This window comes from Arachis ipaensis, chromosome B2 (genome assembly GCF_059453495.1).
Source record: "Arachis ipaensis isolate K30076 ecotype BB chromosome B2, ASM5945349v1, whole genome shotgun sequence".
NCBI lineage: Eukaryota > Viridiplantae > Streptophyta > Magnoliopsida > Fabales > Fabaceae > Arachis > Arachis ipaensis.
The window spans coordinates 15,153,069-15,165,999 of NC_142437.1; the positions used below are offsets into that span (position 1 = coordinate 15,153,069).

Genomic DNA, 12,931 nt, shown 5'->3' on the forward strand with positions numbered 1-12,931 from the left:
AAGCATGTCAGAAGGACACTTTCTGATTAATTGCTTGTATCTTTCCCAAGCTTCATAGAGGGATTCATCTTCCTTCTGTCTGAAGGTTTGGACTTCCACTCTAAGCTTACTCATCTTCTGAGGTGAAAAAATTTGGCCAAGAAAGTATTGACTAACTTTTTCTAAGAGTTCAGGCTTTCTCTAGGTCGTGAGTCTAACCATATCCTAGCTCTGTCTCTTACATCAAAGGGAAAAATCATAAGTCTGTAGACCTCGGGATCAACCCCATTGGTCTTAACAGTGTCACAGATTTGTAAGAATTCAGCTAAGAACTGATGAGGATCTTCCAATGGAAGTCCATGAAACTTGCAATTCTGCTGCATTAGAGAAACTAATTGAGGCTTAAGCTCAAAGTTGTTTGCTCCAATGGCAGAAATTGAGATGCTTCTTCTATAGAAGTTGGAAGTTGGTGCAGTAAAGTCACTAAGCATCTTCCTTGCATCTCTAACATTGTTGTTGGGTTCGGCTGCCATGTCTGCTTCTTTTTCAAAATTCTCTGTTAGATCCTCTCCAGAGTGTTGTGCTTTAGCTTCTCTTAGCTTCCTCTTCAGAGTCTTTTTAGGTTTAGTATCAGCTTCAACAAGAATGTCTTTATCCCTGTTCTTGCTCATATGAAAAAGAAGAGAATAGAAAAGAAGAGGAATCCTCTATGTCACAGTATAGAGATTTCTTTATGTGTCAGAAGAAAAGAAGAATAGAATAAAGAAGGAAGAAGAAGAAATTCGAACACACACACACACAGAGAGAGAAAGAGAGAGAGAGAGAAATAGAGAGAGAGAGAGAGAGAGAGAGAGAAAGAGTATTCGAATTATAAGATGAGTAGAAGAGAAGTGTTAGTAAATAAATAAAATAAATAGAAAGAGATGAGAGAGAGCGAGTATTCGAATATTAATTAAAAGAAAAGAAAAATGTTTTTGTTTTTATTTTAATTATAAGTTAGAATTCGAAATTTAAGAAAAGAAATAAAAGCAAATTGAAAATTAAATAAATTAATTAATTAAAAAGTTTTTTGAAAAATTTGTTAGTTAGTTTTCGAAATTAATGAGAGAGAAAAGTAGTTAGGTGGTTTTGAAAAAGATAAAAAATAGTAAACTTTTTTTTAAAATTAAAACAAGCAAGGCAAGTAGTTAGTTGAAAAAGATTTGAAAATAAATTTTGAAAAGATAAGAAGTTAGAAAAAGATTTTGAAATTAAAATTTTAAAAAGATAAGATTGAAATTTATTTTGAAAAAGAATTGAAAAAGAAATTAAAAAGATTTGATTTTTAAAATTAAAGTTGATGACTTGACTAACAAAAAACTAAAAGATATGATTCTAGAATTTAAAGATTGAACCTTTCTTAACAAGAAAGTAACAAACTTGAAATTTTTGAATCAAAACATTAATTGTTAGTAAAGTTTTCAAAAATATGAAATAAAAATAAGAAAACGATTTTGAAAATTTATTTAAGAAATTCAAAAATATTAAGAAAAAAAATGAAAAAGATTTGATTTTTGAAAAAGATTTGAAAAGATAAAAAATTTTTTAAATTGAAATTTTGACTTGACTAACAAGAAACAACTAAATTTTAAAAATTTTTGACCAAGTCAACTCAAAATTTCGAAAATTATGAGAAAAATAAGGAAAAAATATTTTTTTATTTTTTTTGGATTAATAAATAAAGAGAAAAACAACAAAATGACACAATACATAAAAATTTAAGATCAAACAAAAGAAAACATGCAAGAACACTTTGAATGTCGAGATGAACACCACACTACAAGAAAAAGGCGTATTTGTAACAAAAAAAATTGTTACAAAACGTCGAAATTTTGAAACAAAATTTTTTTGTAACAAAAAAAGGGCCATTGCAGTAAGTCCCGTTACAAAAAATTTTTGTAATGAAAAATAGAACTGTTACAATTCAATATGATGTTTTGTAACAATTTTTTCTGATACAAAAAACCAGAAGCCGTTATAAAAGTGGTAACAAATTTTGATCTTCAAGGTATTTTTCGTGACAATCTATTTTTTCCTATCAAAAAATTTTGTTACAAAATGTAACTTGATTTTGTAACATTTTTTTTCTTTAGTTACAAAACAGTATTTATTTTGTAATAATTTTTTTAATACAAATTACACACATAATTTATCAGATTATATTATTTTTTAATTAAAAATATATTAACTAATTTACTCAACAAGTCAACATTTATATAATATATAATAACATAGATAGTTCAAATATCTTTCATTAACTAAGATTGTTTTATAAATCTTCAACATATAAACTTTAAAGTACAAACTAACAAGACACATTAAAGAACCCTAATGAACTAGATAGATACATAGGACAAGAAAAATAAGGAATTATAAATCTCCAAAATATAAACTACAAATTACAAATTTCATTATGTTCATATAGCTCCTTTCTCATTTCTCATGGAGAAGTTCTGATAAGTGCCACACACCTGAAAATCTTAAATAAAAAAATAATAATATAAATTGTCTAAGAAAATCTTAAATAAATTGAAGTGCCATACAAGAACAGGAAAATCTTAAATAATGCAGACTCACTCTAAGAAGTAATTAAGAACTTAGTATTCAGAAAGGGAACCAATACATTGTATTGCAAATATGAGTTTAGATATAGTGTCAAGTATTGAAACCGAACTGCATGCATGAAGAAATAGAAATCCAGCACAAAGTATGAAGGTACATGAAACTAAAATCCATCCAATAACTACTAGGCTGCAACCACCACAGAATTCAATACAATCATGATTTGAAATGCAATAAAAAAAAGTAGCTCAATATAATATAATGACTAACAGTCAATGAACTTACAAGTATACAAGGCACTGCATCCCAAGTAAGGAACATTCTGCATATTCAAAAGGAATTTCTGAATCAAGCTTGGAAGAAGCACCCAATTTCATAAAAATAGAATTGATTCATATCAATTATAATTAAAACACTTTGATTCCTGTTCACACTACATGATCATTATTCATTGCATCAACTAATCCTTCTTCCTTTTCTTTTTAATTTTTCTCTCATATAAAACTTCAATATATAACAGAACTAACACTTTTCTCCCAATGTTTTCAATTCATGAGAGATACAAAGAATCTTCAACAAAAGTAATCAAATGTACTCCCACCAAAAGATAAATCTAAAAAAGTTAAGCTATTGTAATTCATCAAAAGAAGCAAACACCAGTTTCCATTGAAGTTTCATATCCATTAATGCTAAATTACTAAATTACAAGTAATAATTTGAAGTTCCAATAATACTAAATTACTAATCAGAACAAGTAAAAAAAAGTAACAAATCAGAAAAAAACTACACAGAACAATAAACAACAGCTCTAATATTCACAAGTTCTGATAATCAAAAACAATATTCCTAATCAGAATTTCTAATAAATTAAATCCTAAACTTCCATGGCATTCATAAATTAAAACAGTTAATTTCAAAATAAAATCTCCTACCTCAATGAGCCAAAACTCGGTAATTAAACGCAACAAACCATTCGTTTGTTTTTAATTCCTAGTAGCAACAACTTTTCTCTTGGAGCAGCACCAACAATGATCTCAGCACCAACCATAATTGTTTAGGAGATAAATTAGCAACACTAGAATAAAATATGCTAACATAATTAAGGCGGAAATATGACAAAGAAACAAAATGGTAACAAAGCAAGGAAGAAAATGTTACAGGTCTCATAAACGAAGGAATTAGAACCAGAACGGGAACAGTGCTACCGACAACAACGGCAGTGACATCCCCTTTATCACAACTAGCTAAACACAGAATTTTCCAGCATTCTCAAACATTTAAGAAATCAATCACATGTTCATAATAGTTCATCAGCTACCAACCAAGTTTTCAAGCATATCCTTATCATCATCAAATCACATAACCAATAAAAACCATCCTCAAACACAGCAACAAATCAATCTTATCACAATCAATCATATTTGCTATTACCAACAATTCTGACTTTCATCAATTAGCCATACATAACATTTATAGTTATTTGCATTACTCAATAAAATCTTTGGGCATTCTTAATTTAAAAGCTTTCATTTTACAAACGAACCCCTACCTCGATGTCGCAATAGCAGGATTTGACGCAGGAATCTCTATATTCCCAATTCGTGGCAGCAACAACGATTCTAGTAATATTCTCGCAGCAGAAACATTCAATAGCTCTAGACAAGGGCGGCAACACCGAACAATGACAATAATGACTCTGAAAAACTAAATGAATCAGAAACAATTGTAGAGCAAGGTAATACAGGGCAGAAACAGAGCAATTTCTTCATAAGCTTACCAAAACGGAAGGTAATAGAAACAACGTCTCCAATTTGGTCATAGCTTGGTGGCTGGCTGGCGATGGAGGAACGCCTCCTTCTGCCTCTGGTTCGTGATTCCAATGACGATGAGGGACTTGGGCAGAATCAGAATCGGCAACGTCATCTCCTCCTTCCACATGCAATGGTGACGGTAGGGGCTCCGGTGGCTAGGGCTCCGATCGGAGGCAGCAGTGGTGGCAGGACACCGCAGCGGTGAAACCCTTTTTCCTTCCCTTTGTCGATCGCGTCTTCCCTCTCTCACGCGCCTCTGGTTCTTGCGGCTGAGCCTTTCTTAGCTTCTTTCTCTCACCCACACGATAGCAGCGGCGGTGGCTGAACAGAATGAACGCGGTCTGGGCGGCGATGGCGCGGCGCAGGATGCGACGGAGCTGGCAGCGGCCGAGCGCGATGGCTCCTCTCCTTCCTCGCATCGTCCCTAGCTCGCAGCACTCTCTCCTCTCCAATCGCAACCTTCTTTCTCTCGTCTCCCTTAATCCCCGTTTTCTTTTCTTTCCTTTTTGGTTTGCTAAGGCTGTGTTGTGTCTTGTGTGTATATGGGGGAGAGGGGCTGGCAGTGGGTGAGTGAGTAACGAGAGCTAGGGTTAAATGAGTGGGGTTAGAGTTTAATTTAGTTAAATTTAAGGTTTGAATTTAATTTAGGAATTAGAGTTTTATTTGGGACAAAAAGTGAAATTAGGAATTTTCGGTAAATTAGTTTTTGGATTTATCTGAGAACTAATTAAATTTCTAAAATTATTCTAAAATATTATTTATTGTATCAAACTATTAATTGATTTGAAATCAAATATACTAATTAAAATTATAAGATAATATAATTAATTATTTTTATTTATAAAAATATTAGTATTAAATTTTGAAATCTCAATTATTTAAACCGAATCGTATAAAATTCTGCTTATTATTTTACATTTGCTAAATTTTATAATTTAAATATAGAAAATAATTCAAAAATTATAAAATCAGATAAAACTTTAAATTATTTTAAACTCAATTAATCAAAATTTGATTTAATTATCTTTAATAAAATAATTTCAGGCATTAAAATACTTAATGATAAATAAATCTAAATTAGCTCTTAATAAGATCTTCTAAAATTTCTAGATCTTACACAAAGTCTTACATTTAGTATGTTGAAACAAAATTTTTTATTAGTTACAAAGAATCTTTAAATTTTGTGACAAATAAATAACTTGTTACAAAAATATTGTATTTTGTGACAAATAGATATTTTGTTACAAAATATTTAGAACTTTTGAAATAAATAGATATTTTGTTACAAAATATTTTGAATTTTTGCAACAATATAATCTTTTGTTACAAAATATTATAACATTTTATAACAAAACAACAATTCGATACGAAAGCTAACATAATTTGTAACAAAATAAATCAAGTTGTTACAAAATATTGAAATGTTTTGTAACAAATTTTTTTATTGTTACAAAATATTCTTATTTTGTAACAATAACTAATTATTGTTACAAAAAAACTATAATTTGTAACAATTTTAAATTTGATACAAATTTTTTGTTACAAATGTTCCATTTTCTTGTAATGCCAAGAACACTTTGAAGATCAAGATGAACATCAAGAACATATTTTTGAAAATTTTTAAGAAAAGAAAGACATGCAAGACACCAAACTTAAAAATTTTTAAACTTTAGACACTAATAATTCAAAAATACATATGAAAAACAAGAAAAGACACGAAACAAGAAAAATTAAAGATCAAACAAGGAAAATCATCAAGAACAACTTGAAGATCAAAGAAGAACACAATGCATGAATTTCCGAAAATCTAAAAAATAAAAAACATGCAGTTGACACCAAACTTAAAATTTGACACTAGACTCAAACAAGAAACACGAAATTTTTTTGGTTTTATGATTTTATTAAATTTTTTTTTGAAAAAAAAAACTTAAACATAAAATAAAATTACCCAATCTAAGCAACAAGATGAACCGTCAGTTGTTCAAACTCGAACAATCCCCGGCAACGGCGCCAAAAACTTGGTGCACGGAATTGCAATCACACCTTTGCAACTCCGCACAACTAACCAACAAGTGCACTAGGTCGTCCAAGTAATAAACCTTACGCGAGTAAGGGTCGATCCCACGGAGATTGCCGGCTTGAAGCAAGCTATGGTCATCCTGTAGATCTTAGTCAGGAAAATTCAATTGGTTATAAGTTTTGATAATTGAAAGATAAATAAAACGTAAATTAAAATAAAGATACTTATGTAATTCATTGGTAGGAATTTCAGATAAGTGTTTGGAGATGCTTTGTTGCTTCTGAACCTCTGCTTTCCTATTGTCTTCATCCAATCATGCGTGCTCCCTTCCATGGCAAGCTGTATGTTGGTGGATCACCGTTGTCAATGGCTACCATCCGTCCTCTCAGTGAAAATGGTCCAGGTACGGTTTCTGTACGGCTAATCAACTGTTGGATTTTTTGTCTCGGATGAAAAATACTAGGCACAGTTACCGCACAGCTAATCATCTGTCGGTTCTCACTTGTGTCGGAATAGGATCTCTCTATCCTTTTGCACACTGTCACTGTGCCCAACATTCGTGAGTTTGAAGCTCGTCACAGTCATCCCATCCCAGATCCTACTCGGAATACCACAGACAAGGTTTAGACTTTTCGGATCTCAGGAATGCTGCCAATTGGTTCTAGCCTCTACCATGAAGGTTCTAATCTCACGGATTGGAATGCTCTGTTGTCAAGAGAGGCAAGCTAAATCCGTGGATCAGAGACCCAAGAGACTATACTCCGGCTGTTGTCCAATGACTACGTTGAACATTGACGAACGGATTTCTGCTAGTAAAGATTTTCACAAATAAACTCTCGTTGCTAGTATAGTTTCTAAACCAGCAAGGAATCCTTTCGTACAAAAGTTTGGTTGTTACAAGTAACAAAACCCAATAAAATTTATAACCGAAGTATTTAAACCTCGGGTCATCTCTAAAGGAATTATAGGGAGGTGTTCTTCTTATTGGTTTTGGGTTTTCTGAGAATTTTTAGAGTTGGGGAATGGGAAAATAAATAATTATAATTTAAAGTAATGAAAATTAAAAAGAGGTTTTATGTAAATAAAATAAAAGCCTTGACCCAGAGAAGATTAATTGGAAGTTCTATCCTTGTTGGATTTCTCAAGATTAATAGTAATGGGTTGTTGTTTCTACTTGGTTATCCTTTATGGAATAAAGGAAAGTTAAGTAGGGAGCCAACTTCTATTCACAAATCCTAATCCTCTCCCTTGGAAAGGATTAGCGTGTGTAGCCAGAGAACCAATTACAAATTAACTCATGAGTCTTCCAACTCAAGGGTCTCCAAATATTAATCAACTCCAAAATCAAGTTGGAAGCCTACTCCATTGACATGGATGCCAATTTTGCATACATGTAAAGGAAGTAGGAAGAAGACATGATAATCAAATTAATTGGAATGGAAGTAAGGATAACCAACGGATAAAGAAATTAAATAGAAAAGTATCTTTTTGCATTAATTCTAAATTAATAGAATAAATAAAAATAGAAGAGAACTAAATTAAAGGAACATTGAACCTGGAATTGAGAAGAAGAAGAAATCCTAAAATTAATAGAAATCCTAATCCTAAATCCTAAGAGAGAGTAGAGAGCCTCTCTCTCTAAAAGCTACATCTAAAAACCTAAAATTATGTATATAAAAGTTGTGTTAAAGAATGAATGGATTTTCCCACTTTATAGCCTCTAATCTGTGTTTTCTGGGCCGAAAACTGGGTCAGAAACAACCTAGAAATCGCTGGGGACGAAATCTGCCACGCTGAATTTTCATACATGCGATGCGTGCGCGTCGCCTATATGTATGGACACTATGGAAATTATATATCATTTCGAAGCCCCGGATGTTAGCTTTCCAACGCAACTGGAACCGCCTCATTTGGACCTCTGTAGCTCAAGTTATTATCAATTGAATGTGAAGAGGTCAGGCTGGACAGCTTAGCAATTTCTTCAACTTCTTGTATTCCTTCCACTTTTGCATGCTTCCTTTCCATACTCTAAGCCATTCCTCCCTTATAAATCCTGAAATCACTTAACACACATATAAAGGCATCGAATGGTAATAAGAGAGGATTAAAATTAGTAATTTAAAGGCCCAGGAAACATGTTTTCAATCATAGCACAAGATTAGGAAGAAAAATGTAAAACCATGCAATTAGTATGAATAAGTGTGCAAAGACTTGATAAAAACCACTCAATTGAGCACAAGATAAACCATAAAATAGTGGTTTATCAACCTCCCCACACTTAAACATTAGCATGTCCTCATGCTAAGCTCAACAGAAGCTATAAAGGACTGAAGAGGAATGGTAAAACTTATGAAATGCAACCTATATATGAATGCAACTATATGCAAAAATGTTTCTATCTACTTGGTTAAAAGTAAATAAGCTCTTCAAGATAAACATAAATCAGATTCCACTAATTTAAATCATACAATAGAAGACAAGAAAACTTGTAAGAAGATAGCTCATAAAAGCAGGGAACATAGAATCAAGCATTGAACCCTCACTGGTAGTGTATATCACTCTAACTCTCTCAAGTGTCTAGGGTCTATTCCACTATACTCTTCTCTAATCATGCTTTCTAAACTTTGTTCTTCATCTAACCAATCAACAAACATTTAGTATACCAATGCAAATATCATGAGGTCTTTTCAGGGTTGTAATGGGGCTAAGGTAAGGGTGAGGATATATGTATGGCTAAGTGAGCTATAATATGAATCTTTGAGTAACCTAAGCTATCACCTAACATACACACACTCTATGTAACTCTAAATTCATGCCTAGCTACCCATAATTCTCACTTTTCATTTCATACTCATGCATCAATTTTTCTTTTAATTTTATTACATATGCATTGATTTTTTTATTAACTTAAATTTGCATTGGGGTAATTTTGTCCCCTTATTTATTTATTTATTTATTGAATATTTTTTGTTTTTTTTTTTTAAATATAAAAGCAAACATAACTTATCAATGCATATGGATTTTTAATTTTTCTGTTTCACATGAGTAGGCACCCAAATTTCCAATATTTTATCAATTGTAAAAACATAACACATTCCCTTGTTAACCCATGTTCCCACAATTTTCTCACACTTAGTTGATACACAATCTCTATCTTAAGCTAACCAAAGATTCAATTGGGGTGATTACTTATTTTTTCGCTTAAGGCTAGTGATGTGGTAAAATATAGAACAAATGGGGATTAAAAGGCTCAAAGTAGCTAACAAAGGTAAATGGAAGGGTAGGCTATTTGGGATAAGTGAGCAAAAATAAGTAATGGCCTCAATCATATGCAAGCATGTAAATACACTAAACAATGGACATATAGAATGGAACAAAGTAAAGATTGCAATCATAGAGAAGAAAACACACAAGAATAAAATATTATGGTTAAATAATGTAACCATGTAATTAAGCTCAAATCTCACAGGTTGTGTGTTCTAGCTTTAAACCATGTTCCAAATTACAATCTTCAAACAAGCTTATTTAAAAGGTTTTAATTTAAATTAGTGAAATATTATAAAATAGAGTCTTGAAACGAATTTTATTTCTTTAACCAAGCAAACATACATGCAAACAAGTATTATCATGCAATCTATTCTATTTAACAAAAGAAAAACTAAAATATTGGTGTTAAGAAAAAGAGATTATCTCTGGAAGTCAGGTACTGACCAACCTCCCCACACTTAAAGCTTGGCACCGTCCTCGGTGCCATCTGTCAGGAATAAAGGGGGGCTGGTAGCAGCATCTCCACAGTCGGGATTGTCATGGCTCCCGGTGCTGGTAGGTGAGGTAGAGTCCAGAGTGTCTGGTTCTTCTTCAGGTGGGTGGTTTCCAACAATTAGCTCCTTGAGATATGTAAATTGGCGCTTGTTACGGCGCTCTATTCGCCTTGCCTGCCGGTCAAGCCGGTCCAACCTCTGAAGTATCTGTAGGAGTAGCTGATTTGTTGAAGGTGCTTGTGCTTTTTGTTCTTTTCCTTGCCGGTGACTTGTTAGAGGCTCTCTCTGTACCCTTCCTGGTGGTCATCCTGAAAAGGGAGAAGAGAAAGGGACATGAGTTCAAAGGGATAGAGTAAGGAAGAGGACAGTATAAGTGATAATCATGCCAAGGTAAAGAAGAATGTCATTAACACATGGTCGCGACTCCATGCAATTAGGACATCAATGGAAATATAGCATGATAAATTGAGGCAATTAAATGCAAGATGTTTATTGGCATGCTGGCAAAGGCATGAGTAGCATAGATCAAGCATTAAAAGCCAAAATGTATTATTAGTCGTAACAAACTAACAATAACATTTGTATTGACAATTATATTTAATTAATAAAATTTTGGAAGAATTTTGTGAAAAAAGGCATTAGAGCGAAATGATAGAATAATTAAGAATTCATAATGCTATACGGGCTTTTCACAAACACTTGGTATGCATGTAAAATATGTTAAGGAAAGTATTAAATTTGAACATGCAAACAATCCAAAAATAATTAGTGATAATTGTCAAACAACTCCTTAATAATCCACAAGCAATTATAGAAAAAAACAATCACCCAATTAGATTTCTAACACTAAGTAAAATAATGCAAAAATAAATAAATAATAAGAAGAGAAGAAAGAAAATAGAAAGAAAAAAAACTTTGCGAAGAAGGTGACAAAGAGAGATAATGGAGAATATGAGGTGAAGAAGATATGATGGAAGGGGGAAGATGAAGAAAAAGTAAAGGAAGAAGAAGGAGAAAAAGAATGGATAATAAAGAAGAAAGAAATAAGGATTAGAAAAGAAAAGATAAGAAAAGTGGCGGTGCATGGATCTGGTGGTGTTGCGCTAGTGACGCGCATGCGTACTCCACGCGTACGCGTGGGTCGCAAAAATTGGAAGGTGACGCGTGGGCATCGGTCACGCGTACGCGTGACCGTGTTTGTGCTACTCGCGCGAAGGCATCCTTGCGCGCGCACAACTCTCTGTTTGTCTTGGGGTTAAACGCCAGAACTGAGTTACAAGCTGGAGTTAAATGCCCAAACTGGCACCAAAGCTGGCGTTTAACTCCAAGAAAAGTCTCTACACATGGAAGCTTCAATGCCCAGTCCAAGCACACACCAAGTGGGCTCCGAAAGTGGATTTCTGCACTATCTATCTTAGTTTACTCATTTTCTGTAAACCTAGGTCACTAGCTTAGTATAAAAACTACTTTTAGAGATTTATTTTGCACCTCATGACATTTTTCACCTTTCATATTGTATTTCTGACGGCATGAGTCTCTAAACCCCATGGTTGGGGGTGAGGAGCTCTGCTGTGTTTCAATGGATTAATGTAATTACTACTGTTTTCTATTCAATCACGCTTATTTCTGTTCCAAGATATTCACTCGTACTTAAACATGGTGAATGTGATGATCCGTGACACTCATCACCATTCTCAACCTATGAACGCGTGCCTGAAAACCACTTCCGTTCTATCTTAGATTGAGTGTGTATCTCTTTGGTTCCTGGTCCATGGGTTTGATCGCCTCTCCTGACAATAGAGCATTCAAATCTGTGAGACCAGAGTCTTCGTGGTATAAGCTAGAATCAATTGGCAGCATTCTGGAGATCCGGAAAGTCTAAACCTTGTCTGTGGTATTCCGAGTAGGATCTGGGATGGGATGACTGTGACGAGCTTCAAACTCACGAGTGTTGGGCGTAGTGACAGACGCAAAAGGATCAATGGATCATATTCCAACATGAGTGAGAACCAACAGATGATTAGCCGTGCGGTGACAGCGCATTTGGACCATTTTCACTGAGAGAACGGATGGTAGCCATTGACAACGGTGATCCACCAACATACAGCTTGCCATGGAAAGAGCCTTGTGCGCGTGAAGAAGAAGACAGTAGGAAAGCAGAGATCCAGAAGACAGAGCATCTCCAAAACCTTAACCTGTTTCTCATTACTGCATCACAAGTATTGTTTAACTTATATTATTTATTTTTCATAAATATAACCACTCTTATCATTAATCTCCTGACTAAGATTTACAAAATAACCATAGCTGCTTCAAGCCGACAATCTCTGTGGGATCGACCCTTACTCACGTAAGGTATTACTTGGACGACCCAGTACATTTGCTGGTTAGTTGTGCAGAGTTGTGAAAAGTGTGAATCACAATTTCGTGCACCACTATCCTTGTTCGATTTCTCAAGATTAATAGTAATGGATTGTTGTTTCTACTTGGTTATCCTTTACGGAATAAAGGAAAGTTAAATAGGGAGCTAACTTCTATTCACAAATCCTAATCCTCTCCCTTGGGAAGGATTAGCATGTGTGGCCAGAGAACCAATTAAAAATTAACTCATGAGTCTTCCAACTCAAGGGTCTCCAAATATTAATCAACTCCAAAATCAAGTTGGAAGCCTACTCCATTGACATGGATGCCAATTTCGCATATATATAAAGGAAGTAGGAAGAAGACATGATAATCAAATTAATTGGAATGGAAGTGAG

General features: G+C 33.5%; 1 non-coding gene across 1 annotated transcript; it reads left to right on the forward strand.

Moving 5' to 3' along the window:
• On the forward strand, positions 1-108 carry LOC148573113 (small nucleolar RNA R71). Its single transcript, XR_015905834.1, has one exon. It is a non-coding gene; the product is annotated as a small nucleolar RNA R71 (small nucleolar RNA).
• Positions 109-12,931: the final 12,823 nt, after the last annotated feature.